Source organism: Micropterus salmoides, unplaced genomic scaffold, assembly GCF_014851395.1.
Source record: "Micropterus salmoides isolate LMB-PRFRI ecotype aquatic unplaced genomic scaffold, ASM1485139v1 Ms_hic_scaffold_20, whole genome shotgun sequence".
NCBI classification, from domain to species: domain Eukaryota; kingdom Metazoa; phylum Chordata; class Actinopteri; order Centrarchiformes; family Centrarchidae; genus Micropterus; species Micropterus salmoides.
The window spans coordinates 20,785,065-20,801,197 of record NW_024041151.1 but is presented as its reverse complement, the minus strand read 5'-3'; the positions used below and the strand labels follow the sequence as shown (position 1 = coordinate 20,801,197).

At 38.6% G+C, this 16,133-nt stretch overlaps 1 long non-coding RNA gene across 2 annotated transcripts; it reads right to left on the bottom strand.

Moving 5' to 3' along the window:
* Positions 1-1,720: 1,720 nt before the first annotated feature.
* LOC119914743 lies at positions 1,721-15,228 on the bottom strand. Of its 2 annotated transcripts, none has more exons than XR_005446832.1 (2): positions 14,617-15,228; positions 1,721-12,871 (listed from the first exon to the last, which is right to left on the bottom strand). It is a non-coding gene; the product is annotated as an uncharacterized LOC119914743 (long non-coding RNA). The 2 variants fall into 2 exon arrangements; XR_005446833.1 differs by having other exon boundaries at positions 1,721-3,317.
* Between the last annotated feature and the right edge of the window lie 905 nt (positions 15,229-16,133).

Here is a 16,133-nt window from a genome sequence, read left to right as displayed (position 1 = left end):
CATGCACCTCCAAATAGGCCTGCTGCTTTTAAACGATATAACATTCTTTGTGGGGTTAAATTAATGGTGATAAATGATTCAAAGTATATATTTTATGAATGTTTAATAAACTTAATAGAAGTACCATTCCTTGACATTCAGTAAATATATGTGGTGGTGATAACCGCGTTTGATCAATGAGCACAGCAAAGTGTCTGAAAAGGACCTAAAAAGGTTGATGCATAATTCGGCAGAACAAATTTTGTAGGCTACCTGCCGAGATTTGCATCTTTTCTCAGCATAAATGACCGTTATCACCTGCGAGGTGCATGCAATTCCCGGCAGGCATGCAGAATTCGGCACAACATTTTATACATATTTTTTACATATTGACAAAGCTGCCATTATCAGAATATTAAACTTGTTTAATCTAGAAGTAAGACAAATACACACTGCATATAAAAACCCAACCATTCTTTAGATGCAAGGGATCACCAAAACTTGCTGCATGAAAAGCACCCCGCCGTGTAATGAAATGATTCTTTCTATGGATTGAACTTGTTATGATGTTTTCGGGAAACAAAGGTGAGCTGGAGTTGCTGGACAAGGAGACCAAGAGGATCGCCACCTTGGTCCAGGCCAAGTTAAAATGTAAGTGGATTTTTAAATATAAATACATATTTGGGGCATTTTTTGCCTTTATTTGATAGGAAATTGGATAGAGAGAGGAAATGGGGAGAGAGAAATAAGGGGGCGACACGCAGCAAAGGGCGGCAGGCTGGATTCAAACCTGGACTGCTGCATTAAGGACTCAGCCTTGTACATGGGGTGCACACTCTACCAACTGAGCCAGCTGCACCCCTTACTTTATTTTTTTATCCTTGACAATGTGCTTTTGCACGATAGATGTTGATTGGTCTCATACTATAGTTGGGATGTAAAACAACTAGCTCAGATTAGAGGCTAACATTTTTTGAGAATCCTGTGGGTCATGGGATTCCCGTAGGATGGGAGTCAATTTCACTCTTCATAAATGGAGTGGGTAGGACAGGAATCAGATCAGTTTTAATATAATAATAAAGGCACTTCTAATATGAATTAATGCTATTTTATGGTTTCAAATTGTAATTTATTTTTTTTAATTCCGGCAACTGAATGGGACACGAATGGGACATGACAGGTGTATTTTTGTGGGAGTGGGATGGGAGAGGAGTAAAAATCCACTCTGGTGTTACCCTCATGTAACAAAATAGTTTGTTGCATTATGACTACGTATGCTACTATGTTGCCAAATATGGCAACATAATGGCCATTTAGTCCACACTACTAAGTAGAAAGTTGGACGACGTTCCAATGTCAGACACTACTGTCCACCAAGGAAGTCAACTATTGCTATACTTGTATTATCTTCGCTTAATATATTGAAGAATTCACGGCATCTGTGCAGCCTTGTTTATTCACTTTGTCCATGGAAATGATGTTGAACGCAGCCATAAAAGATATGGTTTCCTCACTAAAAACATTTACTTTTCCCATCACTGCATAACTCATTAATGTGTGTTATTTGTGATGCTATAATGAGCCTGAAGCACAAGTTATTTGAATCTGAGACTATCTGTACAGCTGAGAATGGACCTGTTTCTGTGCTATGATCAACTTGCTGAATGGTCTGGTTTAAACAGTTACTGTGCACTTGCTTCTCATCACAAAGGTAAAAATGAGTGTGTGCTTTGAGACAGAGAAGGATCACTGCATCTGCATCATTTATCAGACGGAGATTCTACAGAGAAATAAATAACAGATGGTTCAGAGATCTTCAGCATGGCCTTTTCGCATGAGTGACACACACAACGACAAAAAGCTTCCATCTCCAATCAGAAGTGCTGGTCTTCATAAATAATGCAGTGAGTGCTTGTGGGTACTAAAGAGCTTTTTGGTTTCCTGGTGCACAGTATTCATGATACATTTTTCAGACTTTGTTCTGTATCCTGTTACTTTGCAATTACTGTGAAGTTTTATTTTCAAAACAACAACCACAATCTTGTGTTTAACTCAATGAGTGCTGCACATTTGGATGGTCATAAACAATAAACATCCTGAAGGCATGCCTTTTTACAGTTACTAAGGTGTGGCAGGATGCTTGCTCACTAACTGACATTAAGTATTGCCATCAAACACCTGTTCAAACTCAGCCCTGTCTTTCACCCTACCTGTAAAAACATTAGATAGGTCCAAAATTGCACCAAATGTCAAGAGAGTTATGGGATTTGAATAAACAGTTTAGCAGCAGAAATATGTAGGAGCCTGCATTATATTATGATTTTACAGTTTGATTGAGAAGTGTGTTACTGCCCATTTTTACAGTCTATGTAGAGACAAAACATTATATTCTATACCTTCCTAAGGGGAGGTCAGAGCACAATTGATTTGTCTTTTGGACACTTCTGCAGGGTGAAGATCTGCTCTCACAGGGGCTTGAATGCAATAATTCAACCTTGCACCTCAAATGCTGCTTTTAAAACTACTGTTTTATACATATATTATTTATTAAGGAAACATTTGTTATCAGTATTTTCAGGCAGCTCTGGTTTCTCTTGGACTTTTTTTCTACGAGCTTCATTTTGTTATTCGATGCAATTCTTCCTTCCTGCCACTAGAGGTAGCTTAAACATTAGAATCAGACAGACAGAAAGTGCACTTTCTCTTTGGCCTTAAAGTATGATAATCAATACCTGAATCAGCACTTCAGCCTAATTAAATCAAGCTAGACTCGTGTACAATCAGTATTTACTTGACAACAGAAATATTTTGTGCAATTTCAACAGATAAGAGAAAGTACATTACAGTATCCACTGGCTGCATACATCAGGAGGTGGTTTACTCTGATGTTTCTGAGTCAGCAAAAGAGACCACACAACACACATTACAAGGTTCTTTTACCCTTTATGAAAAAGGGTGTACATAAAAGTTTCGCACAAGTGGGTTTTACATGTTTGGCCACTATACAGTTTTTACACATCTACAGTCCCTGGACAGGCAACACCTGCAGTGCCTCCTTCAGGTAATTTTGTTGTTTTCGAGCTGGTATCCTGTCCAGACAATAATGAGCAGCTAATTACTTATTAGCAGTATGTCCAGTCCATACTAAAGCTAAAACAGATGTACCAGCCAATTCTTGTCCTAGCCTCTATACATCCTAGACAATATGCCACTGCGGGATAACAGTGATGGAGCATAACATGCCATTGTAATGCATGGGTTGGAGGGACGCCTTCGCAGAGACAATCTCAAGTGGTGTCACTCTGAATTTGCTCAGTCAGCAGAGTGGTGTCCACTGTCTGGGAAAGCAGAGACAAGAGACTGAGAGTTGCTGAAAAAGGCAGATGAAGTTCTTAAGAAGAGGAATGATGCTAAAATCAAAACCTTATTTACTAGTAGGGAATAATAACGAGGCCTTTGCTTTTCCTCAGTTTGATAACTAAAGTATGATTTTGAACAGAAACACATGAACTTCATAATATAATACTAAGATATCACATCATGTAATAATAATAATTATAATAGATATATTTAATGATGGTTAGCATGCACAAACAATGATTTCCACTTGCTGTCTTTACAAGTTAAAACTTACTTTTTTTAAATTAAAAAAAGCATTTGTGTGTGGTGGTGATGAAGGACTCAAGCCTAGTAGTAGCCTATAACACAATATAAGATTAGATTTAGAGTAGATTTAGGACATTTATAGTGCTTTCCAATGTAATTCTCCATAACTATAACCCCCTTTGTAACTAGCACCTAGAACTGATTTATAAACAGTTAATTAATGCTTGATAAAACATGAGGAATCATTTTTAGTTTTAAGTCCATCTTTGAATGTTAGTTTATTGTATAAACAATTAATAAACGCTTTTTAACATGTTACTGTGTAATTATATATAATTATATATGACTACAGATGTGAGATCAAGCATTTATGAAAGATGACAAATACATCAATTAACACTTTCCAAATGTCCTTATATTTGCTTAAAAGTAAGTAGTGTACTATAAACCATTTGCTTATAAATGGTAAATATTGGGAGTGCTATCAATAAAATAAAAGAAGAAGAAGAGACTTAACATTAACAATAGCCAGCAGTAGCCACAGAGGGAATCTTACCCCTGAACCTGGCAGTTTTGATCCCATGAACTACCAGGGGAGCAGTACAGGTGTATACCTTTTCTTGTTAACAGTTTTCAATGTAAATCAATAATGTATGCTTGCTGGCAGGCTCAGCAGTGCTTGATTTTGCGGACTAGTACACCCAGCAGTAGGCAGGCAGGCAGGCAGCTGGGGAGCAATTTAGCTGCATTGTGATGATGAGCCTCTGGCCAAAGAAGACAATAATTAACAGGGGTAAGGAAAGACTATCACCTGGCATTAAAATATTGTATGTCTAAAACTGGACTGTTTATGGGACAAGAAATGTGGAAGTTATGTTACAGAGGTTTCTGAAATTATTTTCAAGTGTCCTTCTGGTCATCTTAAGGGTTTAAATATTTTCAATAGTTGGTATACACCTTTTTAAAAATAATCTCCCTCGCTCTCTCTTTCACACACACACACACACACACACACACACACACACACACACACACACACACACACACACACACTTGCACTTACACACACAAGCATACATAATTTAATATATCCACACACCTCTGCTGCCACCTGCCATCACCTTTCTCCATTTTTACTATTTTTAAATGAGAAATTTCATTAGCTATTAAAATGCCATCACAAGACATATGTGGTGATTTTGGCCATGGCAGGAATCAACTGTGGAGTGAATGTAAGCCCCTCCACATGAACCACCTAATTAACCAGGCAAGCAGGGGTAGAGGTTTACGCTCGGTGCAATCCAGCTTAATTGCGTTTTCACTTTCATGATTAAAAGCTGGATCTGATATAATCATGTAATGCTCAGTGGGTGGAGTACAGCACTAACACTGCCATGGTGATTTGCAGTGGGCCCATCCAATAGCACAACCTCCGCAAAGGTTTTACTGTAAATTCCATGCTTGTCTTCCAGTGGTAAATATCATAAATCAAGGATGTCCAGAGTATTCCAGAGTTGTTTGTGCAGTACAGTACATGCATACAGTAGTGTTATATACTGTATGTTTATGTTTTATCTACTTTATCTCTTGTCTACTTCTGTCTCAGTTATTGACTTCCTATTTTTCCCCACAATGACCTCCAGCATCTCACAGAGAATTTAGCCAGAAAAGGGAGTGACAATTTCCTGTCGAGATAAAGCATGTTATGTTCCCTAAACACAACCTCTTCCAGCTGTAATGCATTATGGATGGATAATTGGATATATCTGTTTCCTTTATGATGGATTTCTCCTTGCACGCTCCTATCAATAAAGAAAAGTCTTCTTCTTAAAAGGAAAAAACAGTACAGAAAAAAATTTATCTTTTTAGTCAATTTTGCCAGATTATACTCAAGAATAAATGAATAAATCCAGTATTCTTTTAACAGATAATAACAGAATATCACAATATAACTGCTAAATGGCACAGGTAATTAACATGCTATTCATGTTGTTTCCTGTTTTATTCAGTGTTATCAGTCATATATGAGCTCATTAACTGACTTTAAATTAATCTTTAATATATTAATTAATGACTTAAATAGTCATGACCCTGACTGTTTCATCTTAGCTTTGCCTACTAGGAAAATCTGAGAAATGCCTCTTGGGGTGAGTGTGGGAATGAGGGGGGGAGGAGAAGTCTTTCCTTAACATATTTTCGGAGATAATTACTTTAACAGGTTTACACTAGCACATTTTGCACAGTACATTCTCTAATTAGCCTGGTCATGCTAAGTGTTTTGAGGCAGTATCCACTTAATAGAACCAATAACGGCCAACTGTTTTTTCAAAGTCTTAGACTGTGGGCCTTCACTCTGACAAAGCTTGGGAAAAGGCGCCCTTTATAACGGAACAGTCTTCACTGGTAAGACAGCGAACAAACCAACCACCAAACAGTCGAATTAATGAAGCTCTAACTGGTATTCGTAACATTATTTACATTACTGTAAAGTGTTACTAAGTAGGCCTAATGCATTACTGACCAACACAATCAGTTATCTAAGCAAAAGAGGAGCTTTGAAGACAAAGTTAAAATTTATGTTAAACTCCCAATTGTCATTCAATAAATAAATAGCTTAAATACTTCTCCCATAACTGCCCCATGCCTCCATGTCAAGGCATCAAACTGAATAATGCCTGAAAGCATGGTATTATAAGTCTGACAAGTGCATTGATTGAAACTCCATCCTCCACTTTATTCTGTTATATAATGTTGGACATGACAATCACAAGCAAGCTACATTTCACCACACATCCATTAATACCGATGGCATACATTAAACAAAACTATTTGATTGCCGCTAACGCTTAACAGATCTACCCTTGGGAGTCCTTCAGTGGAGCACAACACTGTTCATTAACTTCTCTGTCACTCTTGTAATTGTGTGTTTTGCGGATTACATTGTGTGTACAGTGGGGCACAAAACCACTGACACACAGGAAATTGAGGTTGTATTGACACACAAGCAGACACACACCTGCAAGCGTGAAGTTTTTGCTTTTGGCCCGTACAGAAGCTAAAATAACAGTGACTGTAGTTTAACCTCAAACTGTTCTCTCTTTCCTTCAGGCCACCCCCATCACCTCACATAGATAGACACTGCTAGCAACAACTGTGAGACTCCTCTTCTACCTTTTCTAACCTTTTCAAATGTGAGAATGGCGTTTTCTCGAGATTCCTCTCAGCTAAACTGAAGATTTGAAGATGAAAATAAAGCACTGCTGCTCATTCAGCTGAGATACATTCAGAGGCTGCAAAGCTCACTCAGCAGTCTATCCTACTTATTAAATCTGCTTATTTCACATGAAGTAGGATAACTTCTTGCACTAACCAGCAACTTGAAAAATATGCACAATGAATTAGGTCCAGTCATTACTCACTCATGTCCTGTTAAAGGAGATGTACAGTCTTACAAAAGCAAGGCCACCTGACAAGGTTTCTGTATCTATCAGAATGTGATGGGAATGTCAAATGAGTCTGGCTACAAGTTACAGTATATGCTCAAATCTACCCTGTGATGCTGTGTAAAGAAAAATACATCAGTAAAATGTTATATTGGCCTGAGTCTCCCAGCCAAGCTGGAGGGCAAAGGCAGATATCAACAGCTTTGATGTTTACCTGTTAGACAATCATGAAGGCCGTTTTTGGCTCTCTGCATTTCATTTCAAATGCTATCTCCATTGATTTCAATGGTTGTGATGTCCGGTTTTGTCAGTGAGTTAAAGGGGCAATATGTAGTTTTTTAAGGAAATCACTTATTAATAAAGCAAATTTCCCTTGCCTTATTGTCAACGGGCTGTAGCCTCACTTAGAAATGAAGCACACGCCTGTTTTCTCTGTTGCTTGGAATAGCCACTATTCTCACTATTCTGCTTAAAATGTGAGGACACCGGGTCGGGATGTAGCCCTGTTTGAGTTCCTGAGCCTCTCTCTGACTACTGTGACATCACCGCAGCTAGCGAAATGCAGTCCACTAACACCACAAAACAACCTGCTCCCAGCACAACACAGACTCCCACGTAAGGATACAAAACAACAATAAAGGTTTATGTGCTGAAGCCCGTCAGGCCAAACGAGAATCAGATGATGTTGGTGAAAACGGTGAACATCAGAAAGGCTGGAGAAACACGAAGAGAGTCACGTTAGCTCGCCGGCTAACCCCTTGATTGATAAAATAAAAAATAAAAATTAGGTATGATGCAAATTAGCGACAACATGCATAAACGAGAAACCAGTGCTTGCAAAAGGTTCCCAGGTATGTATTGAATATGCACAAACAGCCATTGGGGAAATACGTACGCTATCTCAGCTGCAGTTTGAAAGGAAGTGGTGTGATGCGAATTTGCGACAATTGGCGTTAAGGGGCTAATGCCGAGCAGTTGCTAATGTTATCCGGTGCAATATGTAACGTTATGTCTTTCCATATTACTTCACCAGTTAACGTGATCCACATTACTATCCTGTGTACCATTGGTATTATTTCAAAGTGTTGATTTAGAAAGGATGTAACTGTACAAAGCAAATGCAGAACAATTTGTTTACTAGCCTATAGTGATGCAAGGCAGGAGCAGTCAGCTATTTTATCATGGATCTACCACTGTTTTCTCCGTAATGTTCAATTTAGATTTATTGATGTTTTACCGATACTCAGGTACCCAGCTTCTCCACCTCTCAGTCTCTGTAACTTGTGTGACCCACATTATATACAATAATGCAACATAACAGCAACACAGTAGAAGAACCATCACTGTTATGAAATGCAGCAACAGTCTCGTTTAAAAGAAATGAACAGAAAAAAATATCAATTGGAAAAACTACTTAAATTAATAATTAGTTGAAATCCTACTAACTTAGTAGGGGTGGTGAGACATATTGCCACTGCAATTTGTATTATCACTAATCAAATAATAATTTGTGAAGTGTTTTTGACTGCTACTGAAGAAGTTGCTTAAACAGAAAGGCATGTTTGCTTGCTTTGGCTTTGTTACTGAAAGTTTCTACATCCAATGATTTCTTTCAGGCAATCTGTCTCCACCAGTTTCATTACCTTTTATAACAAGCTGCCAAGTGCCATTTATGAATATGGATCATGATTTCATCTTTAAACTGCAGAAATGTTTCTGCTTTCATTTTAGTTTCAGAGGGACAATGAAGGGACACTGTACAGTGGCTTTTCTTCCATCTGAGCTGACCACGAATAGATCCCAATTTATCAGAATGGATTGCAGTTAAGGGCTTCAGATGACAAATGGCAGCAGAGCAGAACATGATTATGAAGGAAATGAGGGCGAATGACCCACCCTGAATTATTTTGCATCAGGAGGCTACAGATGTCCGAATGGGCCTCTCTATTGTGCTGTTGCCATGTTGTTAGTTCACACAATACAAAATCACATCAGGATACTCAAATCTTGATAGTAGCTCAAAAACCAACAAGAGGAACATGAGAACAGGAGAAAACAAAGTGTGCAAAAAAAGAGAAAAGAAAAACCATTAAGAGGGAGAGAGAAGAACCTGATGAAGATCAGTGTGATGGAAATTAGTTTTTTGGGTGCTTTATAATGTTGAAAATCTCTCTCTCTCTCTCTATCTCACTTTCTAAATAAATGTATGTGTTTTACATACATTTTTACATACATACGTACATTTAACATACTGAAAAATGCACTACAGACAGTTAAAGGCCCAAAGTCAGTCTGAACATGGATATATTGTGAGGATTACAAAAAAGCTGGCAAAGAACTGCAGTTCTTAAGCTCCTTTTGCAGAACAAGACATTCACAAATCAAGTATGCATCATTGGATCTGAGCTCTAAATCACAGTGTGACTCTGGATACTTCCAGCTGATCAGAATCAGAAGAATGAAACCTGATGAAACCTCAGATCCTGGCCTTAAATCGTATTAATAGAAAGTAAATATTATAAACTCTGATTGATTATAAAACCATTCTGCTCTTTATTGGTTAATTGACAACCCAAACCAGGTGCATGTATACCAAATGGCATCTGTGATTAGTCCTCAAGCATGGTGGAATGAGAAACTGCTGGCTTTAAGCACTGTCACGTGATTACAGTAAGCCATGAACTGTGGCTTAAGGCAAGACACTGACAAGTTAGGTTTACAGCATATGAACCTTACCGATGCCTGGAAGCATCACTGGGCATGGCCATAACAGCACTGAAAAGTAAAGTAAAAATACTGGAAATAGGAAATGGATGGGAATAAAATTCTAAAATATACAAGGTAACCATTTGCATTTTGTGAAAAGTCAATGAACGCATATACAGATTTAAATGAAAGTGAATATGTTTTCATTTGATATTGAACAGTAGTTCACAGGGATAAAAACCAGTCAAAGTCTCAGTGAAAGGAGGATATGAACTCTAGATGGCAGTCTTGTTTGAACAATCTTTACTCCTCTGACGTAAAACAATTCTATTTTCAGCCAGCAAGTCTAGCAAAGCTGGAGTAACCAACACTAATTACTGTAATTGCAATTGTTTACTTTCGTTATGTGATGCTGATTGAAACTGAGTTCACCTCCCTCTGAAACCCCATCAGGCTTTCATTTTCTTCAGGCTCCAAATCATTCGCACAGCTTTCTGTGGAATGTTAAACATGCTGGATGAGTTCAGTCTCAAAGTAGTCTAGTGAAGTGGCTGTGTCTTGGATCACTGTCACAGGTAACCTTAGAACTAAAGAACACACAAAGTGGTACTAAGATGACCTGGGAGGGATGAAGAGCTGATTTTCTCCTGCTTTCACCTCTTGGCCAGGATTACGCTATTTCTTCACAATTCGAACTCTTGCTCACGGACCTTTTTGGCTTGGGATCTCTTTAAAGGGAATAACGTCCATTTATTGTATGACCCCCTGATCACAGGTTGTTATCTGTGTCTGTCGCCGCTAACACATACAGACACTTCCTAGATTGTTTCATTTGAATAATTATCAGAGGCTTATCAATTGTACTGGAAAAAAGGAGTAATCAGAGAAAGTTTGTTAGGCAGAAGTATGTTTTACTCCTTTCCTCCTTTCCTATATTCCGTTAATCATCTTGCATTCCATCTTTAAACCCATTAAGGAGTAGTCACTGCATTAGCACCTACAATATATTGTACAATGTACATTATAGCAGATATAGATTTTGGTTTATTTTGGCAATGACGATATCTATATCGTATATATATATATACATACATACTGATATTTGAGAAATATCAAAAACAAACTACCGCACACTGATTTGACTTACTTTATTTGCACAGGATCTACTTAACACACCTGTAAGTGCTTTTGTAATTTCGCTGTGTGAGCCTGAAGAAGCAATGGGCGAAACACGTTGCTCACAAATAAAGTAGTAAGTCAGATCAGTGTGCGGTAGTTTGTTTTTGATTTTTCATAGATTTATCCTGCTATCTACCAGCACCTCATTGTGTTGCTGTGCTCTGGGAATTTTTTGTTTTTGTTGCCACTGATATTTGAGAGTTTAAAAATAAAGATAACAATATATCGACTTTTCTTTTTACATAATCACACAACATTAAAAAAACATTAACAACGAATCTGTTGTTTTAAAGTACTTTGGGCTTAGCACCAGCGGGATGGGGCTGGAACCTACTATACGCACAGTGGTGCTTTGAGCTAAATGCTAACCTCAGCATGCCAACCTGGTGATGTGAGGCAGGCATCATATTATACTGTTAATATTAACTACAAAATTAGAGTTTCAGCAAATGAATGTGACATGGCAATCCATCAAATAGTTTTTGAGACATTTCAAAACCACAAATGTCAACCTTATGATGGCGCTAGAGCAGTGGTTCTCAAACTGGGGGGTGAACCACTGCAAGGGGGTGTGGCTGACCAGAGTGTAAAATATAAAATAAATATAAATAAAAAAATATATAAGTTAAATGAACATGATTTATGCAGGGAAAGAAAAAAAACAACACAGCTTCTGGCTATCATGCTAACATGAATCATTTCTTTCTTTCAATCAAATTCAACTGGACTCCTTTTTTATTTGTTGCTCCCCCAATATTATTAATGATTGATAAAAATTCAATCCGTTTACTTGTAGTTAGGGGAGGGGGTGCGTGGGGGTTTTTGAAGGGGGCTGTGAAGGAATAATTTATGGGTCCTGTGACGCAGGTTTCCCCAGGTCAGACTAAGGTCAATTGCTGAACTCTCTCTGCTTGTTTGTCGACTGACTGATGCAGCTGAGTTGATAAGGATGCACTGTTATACATTTGTTAGGTAACCCAAGGACAGACCGTCTGACTATCTCCACATAGAAAGGGCTGCATGTGGCTGTAATGACACACAGCGTGTCTTGATTTGAACCAATAACCAACAGACTCTTCAGAGAAGGGAGGGACTGTAAACTTATTTGGATATGGTTTTGTAAGTCTTCATCAGTCTCCGAAACTCCTTCATCACACCTGAAATTGGTTTTAACAGCCGCCATGACAGAAAAAGTTTGAGAACCACTGCAATAGAGGAAAAGTCAGGGGATTACCAAAGAATTTTAAAATGTATTGTCTGAGAACCATAAATGTCTGCTCAAATTTTGTACCAATTCATCAGTTAGACGTTCAGATATTTCAGTCTGGAGAAAAGTAGTGGACTGATTAAAAGACAGCTCGATTCCACCCATAGATCTGCTCAGCTAGCATGACTAATAATCAACTTGACTGTCTGGTGGACTAACTAGTATTGGCTGATATAGCTGTCCGGTCTAACTCCAGTTAATGAATACAAAAAAATGTAGTTTCCGTTTCTGGGGAAATAAAATACATTTGTATGTGATACAATACTTCTCAGGAGAAATAGAAGACTTGCTCTAGATCCCCAAGTGTTCATGTTGATAATATATATTCTCCTTTCGTATCACCCCTTATTCCTGTGCAATCATCACTTGTCTGCTTAATCATTTCTGCTAGTCTTTTCACCTGTCTCCCATCTTTTATTCATTTTGCCGTCAGCAAAATGACAGAGGCAAAGGCGGAGAGAAACAGAAAATGGACAAAGGGAATTAATTTAGGGGGGAAAGGGATAGAGAGACAGAGGAAGGTGCATTTCACTGAATCCCCTTAAAACAATACAGCTGAAGATGTGAGGGCATGAAGAAGAATATCACGGAAATGTCTCGATGAATTCCCCACCCACTTGTGGCAGCGTGTACACCTCCCAGGTCTTGTGGAGTTTGGGTCCTGCGTTTGTCATTCTTCGCCACACATGTCCTTTTGATAAATGGTAAGGGCAGGCAGGAGGGTAAGTGAAGATAAAGCAGAATAACACTCATTTGTATTCTATTCATCCAAACATGCAGTTCTTACAGAGAACAGAATTTTAAAAAAGCCTCTTACTTTTGGTATGTAAAGGAGGAGCCATTGCATTGGCACTCTAGAGAGAAGTTTGGCAAGTTTGAAGAATAATACCATTTAAGAAATATTAGCCTCTGAGTCCTTTGAAACAGGACAAAAGCCTAAGATGCAACCACAGGAATACAAATGTTAGGCACAGCTGATCTGTTTTATGTATGAGCACTTAAATTTTAATTTTAAACTATTGAAAGACTCAATAACTCAGGACTAACTTCAGAGCAGTCTACCTCACTTAACATAAAGAGCCATACTACTGTCCTTAATGGCCTGGAGCTGTTTACTGGGCTAAAAGCAGAAGAAAGTGTGTACAAGACGCTAATAAAGTAATGTTCCTTACTCTCAATTGAAACACTAAGTAAACACAAATTGACTCCTTGGCCACTGACCACATTCTCATCCATAATAAGATTTATCTCAATAAAGGTACCTTGTTCCATCATCTATTTTGCCCAGAGTCTGTGAGACTGAGTGACGTGAAATAAACCTGCGTATGCAGATTGTCTAGAAAGTGACAGTGAGATTAAAAAACAATTCTGTGTGAACCACAAATTGAAGCACAAAGCATCTGAAAAGCAATTCACTGGTGAAGCATCACAGGTGACTGGAAATGGTGACAGGAACCTCAGAACTTAAAAACAAGTTTCCTTTTCACCAGGAAATATCTTTGTCAGATGTCATTAGATTTCAAACACAGGTTTAGCACCGCAACAACAACAAACTGACGCATATACCGTAGGTTCATGTACACCAAGTCCAAAGGTTGTAGGAGGGAGAAACTGCAAGCTAAAGAAAAATGTTACGTCAATGTATTTGTTTTGTGATCCAGAATGTTCTCACTTGAATTCATTTAGATTTTACCTCTAAACCTGTTGTTTGTAATTCAACATAAAAAGTGATGTTTATTCTAGTGCTCTCATGCAAATGCTTTGATTGTTTTGTAGCATATAGCGGGCAATCGGGAGCAGAAACGCTGGATTTATGATGGAAGAGACAGCGTTGTTTATGGTGGAGACAAACATCAAGCCTGTAATATTCAGGGTGCAAGGGTAGAATTAAACCAGTGATTTTTGAGTGACAGGACTTTGAACATGTTTACAATCTAAATTGCCTGTAGTCTCTCTCTCTCATTCTCTCTCTCTCTCTCTCTCTCTCTCTCTCTCTCTCTCTCTCTCTCAGCAGAATCCAAATAAATAAATTAATGGAAGAAGAGGTTAACTCTGGCTTTGGGTGAATAAGCTGGAAATTAGCCATGTGGCACAAGTGTAACATGTTTAATAATGCTTCCACTTGCCAATTACCAAAAGTCTGTATTTATGTACTTTGGTTCAGTGTTCTGCCACTTTAAAATAGTGGTTGTCCTTAAGGGAATGACGCACATTACGTTCTTACCAGTTTAACATTCTCATTTAGGCTATGATGCTAGCTAAGTTAGCCAACTACCAAGCTGTGTGTGTGGTAACAAGTGTTTTTATATATCTAGTGCCATCATTGTCGAGGATGAATGTTCAAGTCCAGTAACCGCACTGTTGGTCCATTATCAGGTACGTTTTTATGCTGCAATCAATATAGTTAGTTATATACTTTTGCTCAGTTTAACTTACCTTTGGAAGCGTATCATCTTTGCCGAGGATGAATGTTCAAGAACAGTCCAGTAACTGCACTGTTTGTCTATTATCAGAATAAAACGACTCAACTGGGTATACTAGCCTGTAGTACATAACACAGTGCAAAGGAGTCACACAAGGACAGAAAGAAGTAGAAGCTATTATTGGAGCAATGAAGGGAGACTTCAGTCAGTTACACAAACATTTACTGAAGGATTATACAGTATGCCTGAGTAGACACATGCACATGTACAGTCACAGCTGCCCACGCGCGCACACACACACACACACACACACACACACACACACACACACACACACGGTATCACTCAAGAGGATAGATCCTGACAAGCATGTCTTTAGCCTCTTAACTCTCCAGAGATCTACTAATAAGTGGAAATGAAAACTTGATTAGAAAATTACTAACCCAAACTTGTTCAAATTGTATGACACGCTTGAGTTTTCAAAATGGAGAATTAGAAATTTCCTGAAGCTTGGGAATTTTATTCTACATTATGTAACCAGAGAGTTGCAAATACTGCAGCTGCATCCTCTCTGGGCTGCCAGTACCTCTCTATTGAGTCAAGTGTGCCCTGTCCAATCCAGGCTCAGAGGGCATCCTTCTTCATTTTCTTCATCCCCCTTGGGGCGCCACCAGAAGGTGGTGGTTGCTTATCATGGTGCTGCCATACATTACCACCTTCTGGCATCCTCATTTTGCAGCAACAGCAGTGTTTTTTCAACCATCTCTGTTCAGACTGTGAGGCTTTGTCAGGATACAGCAGAATCCTGCTTAGAGGTGACAGTGGAAGTCAAAAATGCCTTTCAGTTTTTGCTGGTTCCAGGTTCTCTAATGTGACAATTTGCTCCTTTTCTCTTTTGCAGGGAATGTTGATGGTCACACCCCAGTCAAACAAGAGTCTGAGAAAGCACAGAACACCAAGCATACGTCGGTAGCTTGTTTGAAGTGGAGCAGTCTCTAGTTGAAGCTGTACTTGTGCTCTCCTTGTCTATTTGAATCCTTTTAAGATCAGTAAAGGCTTCTTAAAACCCTCAACCTGAACACACCAAGAAGGTTCTTTATTTTATTGGCCTGATGCTGAACATTTTGGCCAACAGAGGCATGAGGCCTGAGGTTAGCGAGGTGACACAGAAATCAATAAGACAGCCGTCACACCCCACAAGAGTCCAGCAAATTATAACAAATTAAGAGGGGTCACAGCAGAGACAACTGCACACACATGCATGCACATAGCCATGCTAGAGATCTAGGTGTCATCCTCAATGTCTAAATATTTTTTCTAATTTAGGGATCTGGTTTGATATTTGCGTACTTTTGACTTGAACTTGAAAGCAGCATGAAAGACCATATTTCCCCAACCTCCTTACTAACTAAGGGAAATAACTGATCTCATGTGGAACAGAGAATGAATAGTCTAACTGGACTCAGAGGTCAGAGGATATCATTTAAAATGCTCACTAAAACCAATAAGCATAGCAAACATGATAGGTGG